This window comes from Dama dama, chromosome 27 (assembly GCF_033118175.1).
Source record: "Dama dama isolate Ldn47 chromosome 27, ASM3311817v1, whole genome shotgun sequence".
NCBI classification, from domain to species: Eukaryota; Metazoa; Chordata; class Mammalia; order Artiodactyla; family Cervidae; genus Dama; species Dama dama.
Window position 1 is genome coordinate 11,522,411 of NC_083707.1, and position 16,784 is coordinate 11,539,194.

Consider the following 16,784-nt stretch of genomic DNA (forward strand, 5'->3'; position numbering starts at 1 on the left):
TTAAGATGTTTATATCAACATTTGTAATTGTGATTTTCTCATGATATACTTGTCTAATTTTGAAGTCAACAAACTTGTCACACAAAGTAAGTTGAGGATGTTCTATTTTTATATTCTCTAGATGAGCTTGCATGGGATTGAAGTGACCTAATACAAGAATGTTTATTAGAACTCATTTGTAAAATTATCTGAGCATTCTGTTTTCTTTGTAGGAACACTTTAACTAAATATAAAATTTTATTTGGTGGTTGTAGGGTTATTTTATTTACCTCATGAATTTATTTTGAAGCCTATTTTGGCAAATTATGTTTTTAAGGAATCTGTACTGTTCTTTTAATTTTTCACATTTATTGAGCTAAATTTGCTTAAAATGCAAATTACCTAATTTGCATTTCTAATTATCCATCTCCCACACATGTATTTTCTCTCCCTAATACTGAGTATGTGTGACTTATTTCTTTATGTTCCTGATGCTTTTGGCTGGTGGATATTGACAATAATAGGCCATATAGTTAAATTAACTTCTATATTGGTGGTGGTTTAGTCGCTAAGTCATATCCAACTCTTTGCGACCCCATGGACTGTAGCCCTCCAGAGACCCCATAGAAGGTAGCCCGCCAGGCTCCTCTGTCCATGGAATTCTCCAGGCAAAATACTGGAGCAGGTTGCCATTTCCTTCTCCAAGGGATCTTCCCGACCCAGGGATTGAACCCTGGTCTCCTGCATTGCAGGCAGATTCTTTATTGACTGAGCTACCAGGGAAGCCCTATTTATATTTTCTATTAGTAATATAAATTGAAGGTCCTTTACAATGACTAATTTTTAGCTTTTTTGTTCTTACCTAATATTTTATGTTTAATTGCTATTTCATACCCAGCTCCTAATCTTATGTATTTCCTTTATTTATCTAACATCAGTTGTTTTTCTTTTCTAATCTTTAATTATATGCCCCATTAATTTTTGTCAATGTCCACCAGCCAAAAACCACCAAGAACAAACTGGATTTATTACAGTAAGAAGGTTTTAAGCAGTACAGCTTTGCTCTGCCCTATATCAAAAAATGAACTAACAAAAACAGCATTTAAAAAAGCACCAATTAGAAAATAAGATTTTATCACAAACAAGTAAAGATTCAATATCTTTAATATAGAAAAGATTTTACTTATATATAAGCAAACAATGATTACAACTTTAAAAGAGACAGAAGTTAAAAGCAATAAAGCAGAAAATCAGTTTCACTAATTCAAAGTACAAATACTGTCACTTTCCTTTTCTTTTACAGTTTGTATCTTGGCCTCCAAATTATTTCTACTTAAGGCCTGTCCTCCCAGTACTAAATAAATTTTAAAAAAATACTGGGGAAAAAGTCTAAAATTCCTTGGGATTTAATCAGAAGGTTTAGGACTACTTCCAAACATAAATCAAGAAAGAGCTTTAATCCCATGTGACCAATACTTCCCCTGTTTCCCACTGGTATAATGTATCACTGTATATGACTGGGCCTGTCCAATGCAACAAATGACGCTTTTCTACAGAGGCTAGAATCACATGCTTATATTGTTTCTGCAGAGTTCACGTTAGTGACCCATGCACAAAAGGCTGGTTCATTTTAATTCACCTCCCCCACCCACCTTTTTTTCCTTAATTTTATTCTTGAAAGCACAACTACTGGACCACTGTTCTTGGGTCTAGAAAATTTGCCTACATTAGGTATGTATTGATACTATGCAGAAATCACTCCTACCTTCCACCCCATCCTTGCAAAAACCATTAGACATTTTTATAGAGACTGGATACCAGCCTAAAATCCCCTCCCAGGGGAATGTTATTTCAAGTATTTTCTCATCCTTTCTTGAACAAGTAATTGTTTTGAGGGCCATGCTGGACCAACTTTTAAGGGCTCTCTACTTTCAGATTTTGAAAAGAGGTATCCGTTACAGGTCACTTCATGTTCACAAATGCCCTGGGCTCCTTCAGGAAAGAAATGGGCAATCACCAAGGAATCTGATTCAGATTATTTCAGGAAATAGAGATACAAGATGGCCAAAAAACCACCTGACCCAGTCCAGTGGGAAAGAACATCTAAGGTGGATATCCAGCTTCCCCGTCATTGCAGGGGACTTCCCAGGGGGCCCCCTCTGGTCTCACCTCATGGGGTCCCTGGAAGAATCCAGGGAGCTAAGTAGCTGGGGAAATGGAGAAGAGGGACGGGACTTAAGAGCAACCAGTGTTCAAATCTCCGCGGACTGCATTCCTGCTTCCAGCGATACCCGAGTGGACAGTCCACACAGTAGCTCTGCACATGTGCAAAGGTGAACTAATCAGTGAAAATCAGTAACAGGAAAATCCATAAATACCCGGATATTAAAGCATGCACTCTTGAAAGACCCATTGGCCAAAGAAAAAATCAAAAGAGATATCAAAAAATATCTTGAGACAAACCGAGATGGAACACAATATATAAAAAACTCATGGGGTGCAGCAAAAGTAGTTCTATGAGGAAAGGTTATATTAATAACTATGAGTGACTGCATTAAGAGAACAGATCTCAAATAAACAACCCCACAGCATATTTCAAGGGGCTAGGAAAAGGAACAAATTAAGCCAAAATTTAACAGAAGAAAGCAAATAATAAAGATTAGTATAGAAATAAATGAAATAGAGAATAGAAAAACAATAGAAATGATTAATAAAACTAAGTGTTCATTCTTCAAAAAGATAAACAAAATTGTGAAAAACTGTAGGATGGTTTACCAAGAAAAACAGAGAGAGGACTCAAAAATAAAGGCAGAAGTAAAAGGAGAGAAATCAAAATTAATACCACATAAATACAAAGGTTCTTAAGATATTATGATAAACAATTATACACCAATCAACTGGACATCCTAGAAAAATTAGATTTATTGCTAAAAACATGCATCCTGCTAAGACTGAATCATGAAGAAATATAAATCTGAAAAGACCAATAATGAGTAAGAAGATTGAATCAGTAACAAAAAAATTAAACAGTAATGAGAACTGGAGATAATAAATACTGGCAAAAACATTAATATCAATGTTACCTAGTTAGAGTTATCTGATTACTTTAGAATATTTTCTTCAACCTGGGTACAGGAAAAGACTTTCTAAGACTCAATATTCACATGCCTGAGTTCACTTTTGGTTAAGGACCAAAGAAACCAAGATTGCTTCAACCCTCCCACAGACAGCAGCATTTAACTCTAGAGAAAACTTTTTAAAATAAATAATAAACACACACGCACACACAACTAATAGAAGACACTGGAGAGTGATCCAAAAATTAGCAGAAATCTGAAAGAATTTCACTATTGGAAAAAGGAAGAGGCACTAGTGATTTTCTTATTTTACCACTTCTAGCTTGGAGGTAGGCTTTGCCTGCAGCATAAATGGAAGCTAAAATGCCAACAGACTAGAAAAGGCCATTTTCCGGTGAAAGAAGAAACTGGAAAAGGGGAGTGCCAGAGACTGGGGGCACAAACCCCATGCACAAACTCTGCCTAAGTATCTTTGAGTGTGTGCTCCCTCATGTCCGACTCTTTGGTGACCCCATGGACTGTAGCCCACCAGGCTACTCTGTCCATGGCATTTCCCAGGCAAGAATACTGGAGTGGGTTGCCTTTTCTGCCTCTAGAGGATCTTCCTGACCCAGGACTCAAACCTGGGTCCCCTGCTTTGGCAGGTGAAATCTTTACCACTGCCCCTAAATACCTGGCCTATCCCTAAACCATGAGAGCTAAGGGCAGAGTCTTGGCTTAAACATAAAATAACCAATCTAAGATTCAATCTGTCAAAAGTCCAAAAATTAGCAGAATTAAAACCATTAAATCAATAAACAGTCTTTAGTAAGAATTTATCATGCATCACTTCAGTTCAGTTCAGTCGCTCAGTCATGTCCAACTCCTTGCGACCCCATGAACTGCAGCACACCAGGCTTCCCTGTCCATCACCAACTCCCTGACCTTACTCAAATGCATGTCCGTTGAGTCACTGATGCCATCCAACCATCTCATCCTCTGTCTTTCCCTTCTCCTCCTGCCTTCAATCTTTCCCAGCATCAGGGTTTTTTCAAATGAGTCAGTTCTCTGCATCAGGTGGCCAAAGTATTGGAGTTTCAGCTTCAACATCAGTCCTTCCAATGAATAGTCAAGACTGATTTCCTTTAGGATGGACTGGTTGAATCTCCTTGCAGCCCAGGGGACTCTCAAGAGTCTCCTCTAACACCACAGTTCAAAAGCATCGATTTTTCGGTGCTCAGTTTTCTTTATAGTCCAGCTCTCACATCCATATGACTACTGGAAAAATCATAGCCTTGACTAGTTTTGTTGGCAAAGTAACATCTCTGCTTTTTAATATGCTGTCTAGGTTGGTCGTAACTTTTCTTCCAAGGAGTAAGCGTCTTTTAATTTCATGGCTGCAATCACCATCTGCAGTGATTTTGGAGTCCCCCAAAATAAAGTCTCTCACTGTTTCCACTGGTTCCCCATTATTTGTCATGAAGTGATGGGACCAGATGCCATGATCTTTGCTTTCTGAATGTTGAGCTTTAAGCCAACTTTTGACTCTCCTCTTTCACTTTCATCAAGAGGCTCTTTAGTTCTTCTTTGCTTTCTGCCATAAGAGTGATGTCATCTGCATATCTGAGGTTATTGATATTTCTCCCGGCAGCTTTGATTCCAGGTTGTGCTTCATCCAGCCCAGCGTTTCTCATGATGTCCTCTGCATATATTTTAGATAAGTAGGGTGACAGTATACAGCCTTGATATACTCCTTTTCCTATTTGGAACCCATCTGTTATTCCATGTCCAGTTCTAACTGTTGCTTCCTGACCTGCATACAGATTTCTCAAGAGACAGGTCAGGTGGTCTCGTATTCCCATCTCTTTCAGAATTTTCCACAGTTTACTGTGATCCACACAGTCAAAGGCTTTGGCATAGCCAATAAAGCAGAAATAGATGTTTTTTCTGGAACTCTCTTGTTTTTTCGATGATCCAGCAGATGTTGGCAATTTGATCTCTGGTTCCTCCGCCTTTTCTAAGTCCAGCTTGAACATCTGGAAGTTCATGGTTCATGTATTGTTGAAGTCTGGCCTGGAGAATTTTGAGCATTACTTATATTATCATGCATATACATTTGCAAACCAGGAGCTTTCAAAAGGGGCTTCATTAAGTTACAAGGATGACTTATAAAGGAAAAACAAAGAAGTTGTTTACCCTTTGGAGAGATTACAATGGAGGTTTCTGGAGGGCAAAGGATTGCTTAAAAGTGATTACTTCATACTGTTTTTAGGAAGATAACTTAAGTTTCTTTTATGATTATCAGATGCATTTGTAAGAAATAACCTAAGCTTTTTCTTTTGTGCTCATGAAATAGACTTAGTTTTGCTTATACGACTTAAATGGTTTTGTCTTCTCAGGAAATTCTCAAGTCTGGTCTTCATTTTGCTTTTAATTTTAATACCTGCTACTCAAAAGACTGAGTTTTCATTTTGAGAACAACTGAACTAGTTGCCTATTAAAAACACAACAAAATAAAAATGTCTCTTTAGGGTAAAATAACAGAATCCAAATTCTCCAACAAAATGCTTTTCATAGCACACAGGACACAGTTTAAAATCACACAACATATAAAGAAACAGAGAAATGTGACCTATATTTGAAATTAAAGACAATTTTTTGAGACTGACTCCTAGAAGACACAGATTTTTGAATTAACAGACTAAGATTTTAAAGCAGCTGTTATAACCATGCTCCATGGCATAAAGGAAGCTTAATTTGCAATACCTAAAAAATAGAATATTTCCATTGAGAAATATAAAATAAAAAGGAAAATTCCATAGCTGAAAAGCACAATATTTGAAATCTTTAAAAAAATAATAAAAATGCTTGATGGTGATACAGCAAAATGGATATAGCAAACACTGTGAGCTTGACAGATCCATAGAAATTATTTAAAGACTAAAGAAGATATTAGTAATATTTGGAAGCAATAAAATACACATATTTGGAGTCCTATAAAGAGAGAAAAAATAGGACAAAATATATTCAAAGAATAATAACTGACATGTTCTCAAATTTGTGACAAGATACAAATTTATATTCTGTGAGCTCAGAAAACCTCAAGTATGTTAAATGTGAAGAAAACTATGCCAAGACACACCACAGTCAAAAATGCTATAAATCAAAGACAACAGAACATCTAAATACGGTGAGAGCAAAGTGGTGTCGTGTGTACACTGGGAAATAATTCAAATAACTCCTGACTTTAAAAACAATAGAGTTGAGATTTGAGAGAAAACAGCAAAATTCTGTAAAGCATTATCCTTCAATAAAAAATAAATTAATTAAAAAAAATAGAATTTAGAGGATATTGAGCCAATGTCTTTATAGTGCTGAATGAAAACAACAACCATTCAACGCAGAAGTCTCTATACAATCAACAGGTAGCTCAGGAAAAATTAAAGACATTATGTTATGCACAAAACTTGATAAAATGTATCATCAACCCATGTGAGCTACAAGAAAGGCTAAGGGGATGTTCTTTAAGTAGAAAAGTAATCAAACAGATGGAACCTTGTTTACTCAAGAAGGAGTGAAAATAGAGCCAATAATATGAGCATAAAGAGGGAATGCAGTACTGTGATTATCCTCAGATGAGAAATGGGGACCTGGAGGCAGGGAAGTGGGTATTCCTTGGAGTTGCCTAGTACACACTCCAAATTTCTTTAAGTTTCTTTCTTTTTTTTTTTAAGAGTCCATCTACATGAAACACTATGTTGTTTAGTCACTAAGTCATGTCTGACTCTTTTGCAATCCCATGGACTGTTGTTGCCCACCAGGGTCCTCTGTCCATGAGATTTCTCAGGCAAGAATATTGGAGTGGGTTGCCATTTCCTTCTCCAGGGAGAATTTCTTTAAAGCCTCATTACCAAAGGAGGTAAAAATGTCATAGACTATCCCATGATATAGACAGATATGTTTTAATGGTAAAATTATTTATCTATTGTTAACAATCATGAGACAATTTCTCTGCAAAAATATTCACTTAAAATTGAGAAGCAAGAACTAGACCTTGCCTGTTGTGTGGTTTTACATATGAACCCCTTGGCCATAGATTTAAGACTTGGGCAAATTGAGAACTGATTGTGATGGAAGGCAATATCCTTTTCATCTGACAAAGGCAGAAATAAAAATACTGTTTGAAATTGCCCTTTAACCCAGGAGGGTGGAGGAATATAACATCTAGCATTAACTTTCTATTCTGCAAACCAAGCGTTTCTCTGTTAGCATTTTTAGGAATCTCATCCTGCTAATCAAAATGTATATACACGTCCAAATCTCCAGATTTTTTAAAGGAACTACTGCAAAGGAAGTTTCCTCTTTTCTGAAATTATACCACTGAGTTTTGAAAAGTACCAGACTTCTGCTCAATTTCTATAAATTTTTGTCTGAGTTTCTACACAGCATACCAGATGGTCAAAACCATTTCTTTTTCCCCTTTCTTGATTTTGTTTCTATTGCTTTAGTTATCACTTCCAGCTTGCTGCCATCTACAAATCTTAAAGCTGGGCCCTTTATCTGTCTTTCTCCTGGGTATTAATCAAATTTTTAACAAGATAGGGATAAGAGCCAACACACACTGTAGAACTCTGCTAGAGACTATTCCACTTTGCAGTTTAATATTTATTAGCATTCTTTGGGCATCTAGCTATAATACAACTTGATTTTTTTTTTTCTGTGAGAAACCATTAATCTTCTTTTGGCTTATTTTCCTTATCTTAAGTATGGGGTGGATTTCATAGCAGTGTTTCCCAAAGCATCTGTGGTAAGGGACAGTTTTGCTTTTCAATTTCCATTTGTCAGGTATCTATGTTTTTGTCCAATACAATATGAATGAAATGTAAAAACAAAATTTCTAGAAAAATGATAAATAAAAGAGAAATGAAATAAGAACCATTTTGTTATTAGACTCAAAAGACATAAGACCACATTTCAATAAGCCAATCAAATAGATATGAAAATAAAACTGTTGCAAAAACTATAAACATTTTTCAATATTAATTCTTCCAATCCACGAACACGGTATGTTTCTCCATCTGTTTGTGTCCTCTTTGATTTCTTTCATCAGTGTTTTATAGTTTTCTATGTATAGGTCCTTTGTTTCTTTAGGTAGATATACTCCTAAGTATTTTATTCTTTTTGTTGCAATGGTGAATGGTATTGTTTCCTTAATTTCTCTGTCTGTTTTTTCATTGTTAGTATATAGGAATGCAAGGGATTTCTGTGTGTTAATTTTATATCCTGCAACTTTACTATATTCATTGATTAGCTCTAGTAATTTTCTGGTAGAGTCTTTAGGGTTTTCTATGTAGAGGATCATGTCATCTGCGAACAGTGAGAGTTTTACTTCTTCTTTTCCTATCTGGATTCCTTTTACTTCTTTTTCTGCTCTGATTGCTGTGGCCAGAACTTCCAACACTATGTTGAATAGTAGTGGTGAGAGTGGGCACCCTTGTCTTGTTCCTGATTTCAGGGGAAATGCCTTCAATTTTTCACCATTGAGGGTGATGCTTGCTGTGGGTTTGTCATATATAGCTTTTATTATGTTGAGGTATGTTCCTTCTATTCCTGCTTTTTGGAGAGTTTTAATCATAAATGAGTGTTGAATTTTGTCAAAGGCTTTCTCTGCATCTATTGAGATAATCATATGGTTTTTATCTTTCAATTTGTTAATGTGGTGTATTACATTGATTGATTTGCGGATATTAAAGAATCCTTGCATCCCTGGGATAAAGCCCACTTGGTCATGGTGTATGATTTTTTTAATATGTTGTTGGATTCTGTTTGCTAGAATTTTGTTAAGGATTTTTGCATCTATGTTCTTCAGTGATATTGGCCTGTAGTTTTCTTTTTTGTGGCATCTTTGTCTGGTTTTGGAATTAGGGTGATGGTGGCCTCATAGAATGAGTTTGGAAGCTTACCTTCTTCTGCAATTTTCTGGAAGAGTTTGAGTAAGACAGGTGTTAGCTCTTCTCCCTATCAAGCTACCAACGGTATTTTTCACAGAACTAGACCAAAGAATTTCACAATTTGTATGGAAATACAAAAAACCTCGAATAGCCAAAGTAATCTTGAGAAAGAAGAATGGAACTGGAGGAATCAACCTGCCTGACTTCAGACTCTACTACAAAGCCACAGTCATCAAGACAGTATGGTACTGGCACAAAGACAGAAATATAGATCAATGGAACAGAATAGAAAGCCCAGAGATAAATCCACGAACCTATGGACACCTTATCTTTGACAAAGGAGGCAAGGATATACAATGGAAAAAAAGACAACCTCTTTAACAAGTGGTGCTGGGAAAACTGGTCAACCACTTGTAAAAGAATGAAACTAGAACACTTTCTAACACCATACACAAAAATAAACTCAAAATGGATTAAAGATCTAAATGTAAGACCAGAAACTATAAAACTCCTAGAGGAGAACATAGGCAAAACACTCTCCGACATAAATCACAGCAAGATCCTCTATGACCCACCTCCCAGAATATTGGAAATAAAAGCAAAACTAAACAAATGGGACCTAATGAAACTTAAAAGCTTTTGCACTACAAAGGAAACTATAAGTAAGGTGAAAAGACAGCCCTCAGATTGGGAGAAAATAATAGCAAATGAAGAAACAGACAAAGGATTAATCTCAAAAATATACAAGCAACTCCTGCAGCTCAATTCCAGAAAAATAAATGACCCAATCAAAAAATGGGCCAAAGAACTAAACAGACATTTCTCCAAAGAAGACATACAGATGGCTAACAAACACATGAAAAGATGCTCAACATCACTCATTATTAGAGAAATGCAAATCAAAACCACAATGAGGTACCATTACACGCCAGTCAGGATGGCTGCTATCCAAAAGTCTACAAGCAATAAATGCTGGAGAGGGTGTGGAGAAAAGGGAACCCTCTTACACTGTTGGTGGGAATGCAAACTAGTACAGCCACTATGGAAAACAGTGTGGAGATTTCTTTAAAAACTGGAAATAGAACTGCCATATGACCCAGCAATCCCACTTCTGGGCATACACACTGAGGAAACCAGATCTGAAAGAGACACGTGCACCCCAATGTTCATTGCAGCACTGTTTATAATAGCCAGGACATGGAAGCAACCTAGATGCCCATCAGCAGATGAATGGATAAGGAAGCTGTGGTACATATACACCATGGAATATTACTCAGCCATGAAAAAGAATTCATTTGAACCAGTCCTAATGAGATGGATGAAGCTGGAGCCCATTATACAGAGTGAAGTAAGCCAGAAAGATAAAGAACATTACAGCATACTGACACATGTATATGGAATTTAGAAAGGTGATAACGATAACCCTATATGCAGAACAGAAAAAGAGACACAGAAATACAGAACAGACTTTTGAACTTTGTGGGAGAATGTGAGGGTGGGATATTTCAAAAGAACAGCATGTATACTATCTATGGTGAAACAGATCACCAGCCCAGGTGGGATGCACGAGACAAGTGCTCCGGCCTGGTGCACTGGGAAGACCCAGAGGAATCGGGTGGAGAGGGAGGTGGGAGGGGGGATCGGGATTGGGAATACATGTAAATCCATGGCTGATTCATATCAATGTATGACAAAACCCACTGGAAAAAAAATAATAATAATAAAAATTAAAAAAATAATAATAATAAAAAAATAAAATGAAAAAAAAAACTATAAACATTTTTCATTGAAACTGTGCATATAGGTAATTAATATAGGAAATATTTTTACAGTTATCACTTTTTGTTGTTCTTCAACTTTCACCAAATAATGGTTGTTGAAATAACAATCCCTGTACCAAACTGCTGGGTACACATTTTGAATCAATTCTGTTTGTCAATAATGTTTTTTCATGTGACAGATGAACTTACATTTTGCTTGTTAACTGATCTAATTTAGATTGGATAAATGACATTGCCACTCATACAGGTTAACCTCAGTTTTTATTTCATAGCACTCAGAGAAGACTGTCTCAGAGACAGGTATCCTGAGTGGATTGGAAGACAAGAATCTGAAGTAAATTCAGTAAACTTACTGAATTCACTTTTAACATAAAGTAGATGATTCTATATTTTAAAAATTTATCTTCAAGCCTTCATCATCAGTGAGTTTTGGCCATTAATCTTGTAAATTTAATTAAAGTTACACTTTGATAAAAGAAACAGAGTTCATCTTTTTCCCTGGTATGGATATTTGATGAAAAATGAAATTCAAAATATTCAAAAATAAAATTCAAAACATTTGTGTTTGGTGGTTGTGTGTGTGTGTGTGTGTGTGTTAGCCGCTCAGTCATGTCTGACTCTTTTAGACCCCAAGGACCGTGGTCCGCCAGGCTCCTCTGTCCATGAGATTCTCCAGGCAAGAATAGTGGCCTGGGTTGCCATTTCCTTCTCCAGGGGTCTTCCCGACTCAGGGATCGAACCTGGGTCTCCTGCATTGCAGACATATGCTTTACTGTGAACTACTCAGGAAGCCATTTTTCATAAACGTACAAAATCAAAATTCATTGAAGTAAGTATGTGTGAATACTTCCTGCCAGGCATGGAAGTAGTAAGTAAGATGATTTTAAAAATTCAAATACTCTGATACAGGGCAAAACTGTTTTTGGCACCCTGATCAGTTGGCAAAGCTAGACGGGAGATTTTAAAGTAAAATTAACATTCCTTACCAAATTTGAAAATGTGACTATCTGCTAGGAAATATTATTTCAGTATTTTCTATGCAGACATTTAGATTGAATCTGAGACAAAATACCATTAATTTCCTAGTCTGTCTCTGTACTTTAAAGAGCTAATCTCCAGTGTGCTGGCTGTCACAGTGCTGAGTCACTAATATATTTTGACTTCATGCTAGGAGAAACTACTTCACACGTAGTATTAAAAAGTGTTCATATTTCTTACTTCTTTTGACAGTTCTTAGCAGAGTTTGTTAAATCATAATGTTTATTTAAACATTTTTTAAAAGATCTGCGCAAATTGCTTTTATTTTCATGTAGTTTGTACATAAAATCATCTCATGTAGAAAACCAGAAGATATATAAGATGCAAAAATTACTCATCTATAAATTGCTACCACTTGAATTTAAATTTTTTAATCTAAATAATGGCAAGGAGGCTTATAACTGTGAAAATCTTAATAAAATCATACCTAAAATGATAGAAAATTTCTGCTCGCGATTGACTCTTGCTTATGGACAATATTTGCTAAAATCCCAGGAGGATTGGGTACAGGCTTCTTTGTGCTTTCATAAAAGTTTGATTGTGTATGTATGTATAAGGACATTGTGACTGCCGTAACAAATTACCATTAACTTGGTGGCTTAAGACAACACACATTTACTATCTTTCAATTACAGAGATCAGAAATCCAACATAGGTCTCACAGGATGAAATAAAGTTATGGGTAGATCTGTGCTTCTTTCTGGAGTCTCCAGAGGAGAACACGTTTCTATGGATTTTCAAACTTCTAGAGGGCACCCTTGTTCTTTAATTCATATCTTCATTTCTTCGTCTGTAGAGACTTTGGGCCATATGCTTCTCACATTGCCATCTCTTCATGACTCCCTCCTCTCTCGGCCCCTTTTGATCCTCTTTTGAGGATCCTTGTGATTATACTAAACCCACCCAAATAATATATAAGAATCCCTCAACCCTGAAGTCAGCTGACTGGCAACATTCAATATGAAACCTTAGTTCTCCTTCAACATATAGGCTAACACATTCCTAAACAGAGGAACAGATGACTAAAGATTGAAATGGAAACTTTATCAGTGAGAATGACTAGGCTGGAGGACTAGGGGGAAACGGGGTCCCTGATCGTTTAGTCTAGATATAGGCAGAGTTTTCCCAAAGGTCCCAAGTGCTGCTGCAAGCCTCCCATGGGAATCAACCCTGACGGTACTCTCAGCTTGGGGGAGGAGATTAGAGCATTTAATGCTGGGGGCAACAGGAGTGTGGGCTATAGGCCAGTGGGATTCACCACTGGGTAATGTCACCCCCTGGGAAGAAGACCAGTGACCAGCACAAAGCCCCCCCCAGGTGGGGCCACCACAGGGGGTTGGAAGCGCTCCCCCTCCACCCAAAGACCAGTCACTTCATTAGAAATACAATCTATCTATTCAATTCAACCTGTCAAAAACAGTTGTGGATAAAGACAAACTAGCATTTACCTTTGAATATAAAGACACATTTTTAGAAACTTACTAGAGTCAGTTAGTAAGTCTTCCTTACTAACTGGTAAAGACGGTAAAGCAACTGCCTGCAATGCAGAAGACCAGGGTTCCATCCCTGGGTTGGTAAGAGCCCCTGGAGGAGGGCATGGCAACCCACTCCAGTATGCTTGCCTGGAGAACTCCATGGACAGAGCAGCCTGGTGGGCTACAGTCCATGGGCTTGCAAAAGAGTGGAACACGACTGTGTGACTAACAATTTCACTTTCAAAATCAGTTAAAAAGAAAGTTGATATTGTTATACCATATTATAACTATCTGGAAATACACTTGTCAGGAAACATGCAAGACCTATCCCAATAAATTGAACTGTAAGAAGTAATTTTCCAAATAATCTGCTCCTCCACTCGTTCAAATAGCTTCCATTTTAAAACTATTTATGTTGGTAATGGTTGCTTTACATATATTTTTGGAATAGAGGAACAGAATTTTGGTTTAAAGCATAGAAAATACTGAGAGAAACAATTAAAAATAATCTGAATATTTATAAATATGTTACTAATACCTGTTTTTCTTTCCACCAGAATCCACAGGTTGCAAAGTACGTTCCCAATAAAACAAGGCATCTGTGTATAAGGTGTGTGATAAAAGATCTTTGTCCTCTGGAGTCACTGCTCTTTGAGACCAAGGCTGGGACCATGCATGTCTCAAGAATTAAGCAAAGGTTTGTTGAGGCAAAGGATAGATGAATCTTCACATTGAGATAGGAAGTCATTTCCATTTGGTTGGAGCCAAACTTCCTCAGTTCAAATCCTGTCTCTACAATGAATGACTTCAGGCCAGTTACTTAACATCTCTCTGACTCAGTTTCCTCAACAGTACAAGGATTATAATAATAAAACCTACCATAAGGTTATTGTAAAGTTATACGTAAAGCTCTTAGAACAACAGGTGGAATGTTTTAAATTATTATGCATTCCTGGTAAAATAAAGAACGACTCAGAGGTTTCTTTCTTTTTTTTTTTTATGTCTTACAGTTAGAAGTATTCAGGACTCGAGCTCAGCATTCTGATTCTTAAATTCAATTCTATGTCTAATATGTCTGAACTATGTTCAAGATACATAGGCAGATTCTTTACCACTAGTGCCACCTGGGAAGTCCCCACAGAAACCAATCTTGAAATGTATGTCATTTTTACTGTTTATGGATTTTTGTAAGATACTGACTTTTTATCTGTCTAGTTACAGAATAATATGAAATAATTCTAATATGAAACAGTCAAATCTTGATTGCCTGATAGTGATCTCAGCGAGGCAGCAGTGGGTGGTGGCGAGAAGTGAGATCTTAATTCCCTGCCCAGGAACTGAACCTGGGTGAGCACCAGGAATCCTTGGCACCAGACCAGCCAGGAGTAGGGGCTAGAAGCTATTTTTTTTCTTGGTCTTTGCCCCCAGTGAAAGATGCATTTATCACAGAGGCAGAAACTATAAATACAGGTATAAAGTTTAATATTAGAGACATATCACAACAGCAAGCAGGAGAGCACAGAGAGAAATGGTTTGTTTAGTTAAGACAGAAGCAAGGCAGAGATGAACACCTGGAGAGAAAGGGTGAGAAGGAGTGCTGTAGAGAGGCGGTTAAGTCATTTATATAGGGCACTTCTTCCGGCTGTTTGTCTTCCTTCAGGCCAGTTATCTGGTTTCTCCTCCCACATGTGACCTGTCCTGGGACACTCCTTTGGGGTGCACAAGCCCCCCTCAACCAAGATGGATCTCAAAGTAAAAGCTTCTGGGGGTGCATGCCTCCTTATGGCCTGGCATTATCCCCTGACCCTTGACCCACAAGGAGGATTTCTGCACATATGTAGCATCTCCCTTGTTCCAAAAGAGGGGTGAGTGGAGATCCTTTAACCTTTTACTCAAAAAGACTTTTACCTTCTTTGTCCTAACCGTGACTATTACCTTAAGGTGTTTATGAGAGACAAGAACTGGCTTTTTACCCTGTTTCTGTTGTTACTTCCAATTTGGAAGGCAAATGGGAGGCTGATTATAAATGCCTCAACTGGGACCCACCTATCTCTTGTCTCAGGAAATGCAAACAGGAGGCTAGTTGTAACTGTTTAACCTGGACCCCATCTCTCTCCTACATCAATCTTCCCATCAAGGGATGGGAAGAAATGGGTTTTACAGCAGTGTGATTTTTCTCCATCTGAGAGAAACTTTTATGCATGGGGGGAAAAAAAAACAAACAAACTATGTGCAGTTATTTGAGAGATAAATAGGGTACCCTTGTTTTAGTAAAATAATACATCATTAAAAGTGCTTCAGCTGAGCTTTAAATTCAACTCAAAATATCATTCTGGCTCAAAACCAAGATCCTGTCACTACAACCTGGGGTTTTGCTGTTTATAACCATCATTAAAATATTTTTTGAGATAATATACCCTAGGCACAGATTTTCAGGTAGACACACAAAGAGCTCGCAGGCTGGTGGGAGGCTACGTGGATAAAATGGGACTACAATACTATCGTGGCTCTGAGTGCAGAGAGGAAGACCGTGATTGGCATGGGGGAAGGCGTTATGCAACCCACATCAGTGCGGTGACGTTTCAGCCGCACTGTGTAGTCTGGGACTTGGGAGTCAACACTCCTAAATTTTAATATTTGATTTATTTGCAGCATGACTTGGGGCAAATTACTCAGCCTTTTGAGCCATAGTTTCATCATCTGTAAAATGAGAATACTAATACACACTGTCAGTTGTTTCTAAAGATGACAGATACAAAGGCCATGTTAAATAGTGTACATGTGTTTCCATGTGTTCAAAAATAGGTACTTTTACCATTTAGTTTAAGTTGATACATTATTAATCTTTTCCATCTATACAGTTACTTTTTTTATGGTGCAGTTCAATAAACAATTACTATTATACCTAATTTTTTAAACAAAGTTTTGCTAATAGTGGCCCTCTTAGAAAAAGGACATACATGTATTTGGGGAAATTATGAAGCAAGTCCAGTCTAAATTACTTAGAAAGTAAAAATGTAAAGTATGTTAAGCTTAATATTATCAAGTGCAAAGCACTTAGATCTTTTCAATATTTAGCCTTTGTTCAAAGACCAAGTCATTTTCTGACGTTCCACATATGCACTATCTTTCTTTCATAAAAATTTCTCTTATCAATCCTCCCATTTTCTGAACTTCTAAATATTTAGAGTAGGTAGTATTCTAGTTCCCGATCAAATACACATTTAGGTACCATAATTGTATTTTCTTTGTAAATGTTTATTTTTTTTTCTTTCTTTCAAAGGAAGTCTTTAAAAATATGATGATTTTCTTCTAGGATAATGATATTTTTGAATGCCACACAGAAAGCAGCCTCTTTCTCACCAATTGTATTTCTGTAAATGCACTTCAAAGGAGCCTGCTTCTCCCTTTTCCACCTTAATTCATTCATTAGTGGTGATTTCCTTTGGTCCTCCGGATTTCCTTTTATCAGTGAAGGAGCACCATCTGGTAGCAGACAACAGT